Consider the following 6,013-nt stretch of genomic DNA (forward strand, 5'->3'; position numbering starts at 1 on the left):
CATTGGGTCCCCTCAATAGAGACCTTGTAGTAGCCGGATAAATGTGCGGATGTTTGGAGAGGCTGCTCTATCCACGGAGCTCGCCTTTCAGGCAGCCGCCATGCTCAGCCACTAGCCACGCCCCGAAAATGAACACTTCTGATGAGCACAAATGCTACCTGCAGAGTGAAATTATATATAACGGATAAGCAATTGGGAACCTCCACGCGGATGGACTATTTCTGGCAGTGTGGTGAGTACACCTACACTCAGTGTGATCCCTGATGGAGAGGACTATGTTCCCTGGTCACCATGCGCACAACCCTGGTCATTCCTGTAGAAGAGCTGTCAGACTTATACCAGCACCCTTTAAGGACAAAGACAACCTTGCTGCACTAAGCTTGTGAAAGTAGAGATGCAGAATATTTTGGCTGGGCACAAATCAAAGATATTCTATGAGAATTTAGACTGTTCACAGAAGCACAGCTGGGGGTCAATACCCTTCTTTACCCTGCAAACAAAAGCTAATGCCCATTAGTTACGAATAACCCGGTAGGAGATGCTCAAAATGATGAACAGCAATGTGAGCAATATGTATCATGGTAATGCAGCACAAATATATACTGAACTTGATCGCAGTGGAGGTAGGGGTCTGTACCAGGGTCAGAGGAGCTTGGAGTATGTTCATTATGGGGAATGATATGGATAATGAGACACTAACGCTTGAGATTCAAGCACTGCACAATCTACAAACAAGCATGAATAAAGAGGGAGGGGGCCCTGAGGAAGAGTGCTTTTTGAATTGGTTTTCCTGGCTCCCAAGATGGATATCCGTTTTTTGTAAATCACTGTTGCCAGTTATCATTATGTTACTATTGGGATGTGGGGTTATACAATCGGGGATCGCCTGCTGTAAAAACGCAGGCCTCAAACTTGGAATAATGCAGGCAAAGAAGGGAGGTGGTTGTTGTCAAAAGTGAGTACAAGGAACAACAGGCCCTAAATTAAGTAACTGTCAAAATGCATGAGTTAGGTAGTGCAGTTGAAGTGTCAACTAGCTAGGGGAATGTTAATACAGAAATCGAAGCACTCATCAATGAAAATGAAATCTCATTACTGTTATCAGAATATCCTGTTGTGAACTCCACATTAACCTCGACTCACAAATATGTAGTCAAGAAGGCAGGAGGGTGCATAGCTAGCAGACAAACTCTCGGGCTGAAAACTCTTGATCAATCCCATGAATAGGCATGATGACATTACAAGGGTCAAGGGAGATTGCCCCGATAAAGTCCACGTGACCGGAGGGGGTACATGCTCGCTTAAAACACCATGAAAAGTCAGATGCTTTGTGAGTTAGGAACACAAGTCCAATCAGGACCTAGCACACGCAGTGATCACACACTCTCCATGCCAGACATATGGACACAGTATCCAGTGGCCAAATTGTGTTCAAGCAAGATTGATCCTCACTTGTGCTAACCCTTAGAGAATTAATTTATGACGCTGAAGGCAGCAACCAACATTCCTCACTATGTATGGGACACTGGAAATTTTTATAACCCATCATGTTTTGTAGAAAAGGAGTAGACATACTGATTGCAAATTGAGACAGTCCTCAGACCTTGTACCTGTAACTGTTTTCCCTGCCATGATGTTTAAATAAACAAACTTCTCACATTTCGCCAAATGCCTTTTGTCTTCTGTTATTTAATGGATTTCAAGCTCAAGCAATATTGTTGCTGTCCCCAAGAATGTATTTTGCCTACGTGACAGTTAAACGTTGTTTGGTTATTATATTTGCGGACCAGTACACCCTACTTGTTTTTATCCCTCCAACCTGGATTGTTTACCCTTTACATTACGTGCATGATTAATATTTGTTTTAAAGATGTCAAAGATGATTTCTTTTTAGTGCTTAAAATTTAGAAAATGTAATGATGTCTTTTGGGCGTGAGTACTCTGGGAGTTGAACTGCTCGTGGGAAATACACATATCCAATTACAGCAAGCATGCACCCATATAAAAGATTCGGCAATGATTTGCTAAGGAGATTGCTAGTGGAAACAAAAACGCAAAAAAGGAAACCTAGATGATTGTTTTGCCAACACACCTTAACATCACTAGAAATGCTTCCTTGTCTGAAGAACCGACGGTGTCTGAGGACAGACTGGCTTCATAAAAAAAAAATCTCCAATCATTTCTTCCATTGAATATTCAGTATACCTGTGGTACGTACATTGAGTTTTTCCAACTTTCTCTCATCATGTTTGTATTATATACATTCACTCAGAAAAAAATATGTAACTCTGGTAACTTTTCTTTTTTTGAGGGGGACAGGAGCTAGACTATACAAAATGAATGTGCAGATTATCCAGTGAGCAGCGAACATTTATGAGTTACAATTATAAATAAGCCTCCCAGTTTTTCGTTTTTACTGAATTTTCCAGATAAATGGTGACAGAAAACAATTTATTACATATCTGTATTTATTTTTAAAAGTGAAAAGACACAGAAAATTGTGCTTTTTGTAATTGACTCTCCTTGGTGTCCTTCATGAATTTCAGACCAACTGCTAAGCAGATAAACGCCATGGGGAGTTAAAAGCAGGATGAGATTCCCTTAAGTATAGGTATATGTTCACATATATATGTAAATAAATGTTGATACTTGCGGTGTAGAGTTTTGTTATATTTGACTGCTTAATTCGATAAATCGCATACCAGGCATCAAAGTATGAGTTCATATTTATCAGTTAAATAAATGTGGAACTAAACCATTGTATTATTCCATTTATTCCCAAAACATAAATTAGATGGATAAATACCAATACTATGGTCCCAAAAATAATATGGAAATGTTAAAAAATACCATAAATCACGATTATAGATCCATTTATGAGGCATAGACCTAGGATTTCCGAACCTGGCCAGCTCAATAATAGGCTCATTCCTCACTTCTAAACCCAGGACTGAACTATGAGTGTAGCAGCTGCTTTCCCCCTCTGTTCAATACCCGATTGGGTCACTAATGAGCCAAAGAAAGCAAAGTCTTATTTTCATTACTGAACTTGTCGCTTCTTCTTTCCTAGTAAGGCTAAATCCGTACCATGAGCCACTTTCAGATTATCCAGCACTCAAGTTCTAAACTATATAAATCCAGGCGATTCCCATATAAAATGTGTATCCAGGTGACCCGTGCACCTTAGCATAGTAAACAAATGTTGTTGCAATCTACATACATGATATCTAAACATGATAGTATATAACATTACCTATATATGGAGAACTATTGTATTCACCTCATATCTCTGCTCAAAGGAAAATGCTGCATAATGAAATGTATTTACCGCCAATTATCCTCTGTTAAACATCGTTGCAGTTCTTTTGACAAAATTAATCTAATCTTGATCAAGTGTGCGGGTTTCCAATAATTCTTCACATGGGAACGGGAATGGACAATTTTGTCAAACACACCTCCCTCCTCTGTATGTTACAGCCCTTGAAATAGCAGCTACTCATTATCAAGAAGTTGCTATAACTATCAAATCCCTTTATCCTGTCACTCATCAACAATCTCGGAAAGTGCTTACAGAAGGAATGATGTACCCCCTCATTGAACTGAAACAAAAGTTGAGCTTCCTAACATAAATCCTGAAGGCAAAAACTTGGTGTCAAACTTTCACAATTATAAATGTATTTGTTTCACTATTTCTATCCACGTAAATTCGTGGCAGACAGTGAATAATCTCTAGAATTTTAACACGTTTATATATTCAGGTTTTTGTGATAACCACCCTACTGAAAAAAGGGCAATTGAAACTAAATGATTGCCTTTCAACTGTAACCCCCCCTTATCCTTAGATCAGCGGGGTAACAAAAGCTTAGCGGGCCCCACTTCAAGGAATGATATGGGGAGCCCCCTTCAATACCAACACCTCGCAGTCGCCAACCACCATGTCGAAGTGCTTCACAGTTGCCGCCCGCACATGACATCAGCAGGAGAGTCCATGAAACCTTTATGTTAAAGAGAAAAGAGTTATCCTGGTGGGATGAGCATGCTCTACATACATGCACACTGAAAACCGAGCTGTGGTCAGAATTTTTATTATAAAAATAATATTATTATTTTTATTTACAAAAATTAACTTTAAGGGCTGAGTGAACGTTACCCTCTGATGCTGCAATAGAGGTGTAAATTTGTAAGGGACGTGCAGATGCAAATTTAATCTAGTCACCAAAAGGTGAAGATTAAGCAAGTGATTTCTATTTTGACATAGCAAGTTAATCTACCATGAATTTGTGGAGCTCCCACGCTATGAGACTGGCGGTTCCCCTTTCCATTTAATGCTTTAATATGATTGTCCAGATGTCGCACCAGTTTATCTCTGATTTAAAGTGTGCCCCCCCCCCCCCACCAAAAGTTCACTTTTAGAGACACCAATGATATTCTGGTTAGGGGTATTTTAAATATTTCATCTAATAAAATGCATAGAGAACATATTGTAGATGTATATATTGGCCCAAACAGGCATGGGTAATATTGGTAATTGCTGTTTTGAGGAATAGACGGTGCCACAGGAATTATACAATTCTACAGATTTTCCACATTTTTATGCATTTGTTCATAACTCATCATCTGCTGCATAAGCTACAGATTTTAGCAAAACAAAAAAAATTCCAACTCAAAAGGATCAAAATGTACTAAAATCTAAGTGTTGTCATGATGTCGAAGGTGCTATGCAAAAGTTGGCTGGCAAACTTTATGTTTATTTTTAACATATTTGTCTTGTTCGACCTATCATCCTTAGGGTTGCCTTTGACCAAACTTTTTGCCTCTATTTTTTTGTTCTCCTTAGGACTCCACTGCTGATCAATGCTAAAGTGCATGAGCGTCTTCCTTAAACAAGGTGACTTTGGTCTATACCCAATTGACATATTTACTTTACTTGCAAGTTTCTTGTTAAGTAACAATTTTCATTCCTTTTATTCAGGGTTGGTTGGTGTTTATTTCTGGAGACGTCACAGCCGACACGTGTTTCGTCGTTTAGGGGAATGTAACCCACGACTTTTTTGAGGCTATTCTACGAAATGTAGTTCGTTTTTTTTTGAGGTGTAAATTCCAACCCTCAAAGGGGTTCTTGTGGGGATATTGTAGGTATTAGAAAATCTTCATCCGTGTAGTAACCAGAGTATCGGTTGAAAGTATGGCAGCTTTTCGCTGCTGTTTTCTCAGGAGAAATATTCGCCCCTGCTGCCTCTTCTATGCTGCACGTCTCCAGAAATAAACACCAACCAACCCTGAATAAAAGGAATGAAAATTATTTTGATTGTGTGAGAAATCTATGGTGGAAACACATGTATATATATGTAAAGTGTATACAAAACGTGTGCTAAGGAGTATCAAGCATCTTGTGGCTCTTGCCTAACTAGAAGAAGAAAAGTGGTTCTCTTCTCCTTGTAGCACCGTTGAAAAGTTATAAAATTGGTTACCTTTAACTAGGAAAAGTGCACATTCCTCTGTGGCGCCAACACCTAGTAAAATTACCACTAACCAAGCAGTACAAAAGTTATCCCTTGTTAAGTAATATACCATATACCCAGGTCTGTAACCTAAATGCTTCTATTTGACCTGCAGCACTGATTGTGCCACTCACACAAGTTATGTTATACTAGGCATATTTATAGAGCGCATGGCTACCCATAGGAATCCCAGCGCTAGCGAATGCACTAAACAGATAATGGTAGCTTAATAGCTGGTGTTTTGGAAGAGCAATGCCTTCAGGAGTTTATGGAACAACAGGAAATTGAGTTCTGAGCATAGATGGAGGGGGAGAGCGTTCCACAGCTTGGCAGCATTATAATGAAAGGACTTCTCACCCTTTTAACTGTAGGGACAGTGGCTAGATAGAGATTAGTAGATCAAAGGCATCTATTCGGGCGATGGGGGAAATGATGGGCCGGATGATGGCAAGGCCTATAGTTCAGACGGAATTATGGGCAATATATAAGGACTTAAATTTCATTCTTTCCAA

This window comes from Lissotriton vulgaris, unplaced genomic scaffold (genome assembly GCF_964263255.1).
Source record: "Lissotriton vulgaris unplaced genomic scaffold, aLisVul1.2 SCAFFOLD_1994, whole genome shotgun sequence".
NCBI classification, from domain to species: Eukaryota; Metazoa; Chordata; class Amphibia; order Caudata; family Salamandridae; genus Lissotriton; species Lissotriton vulgaris.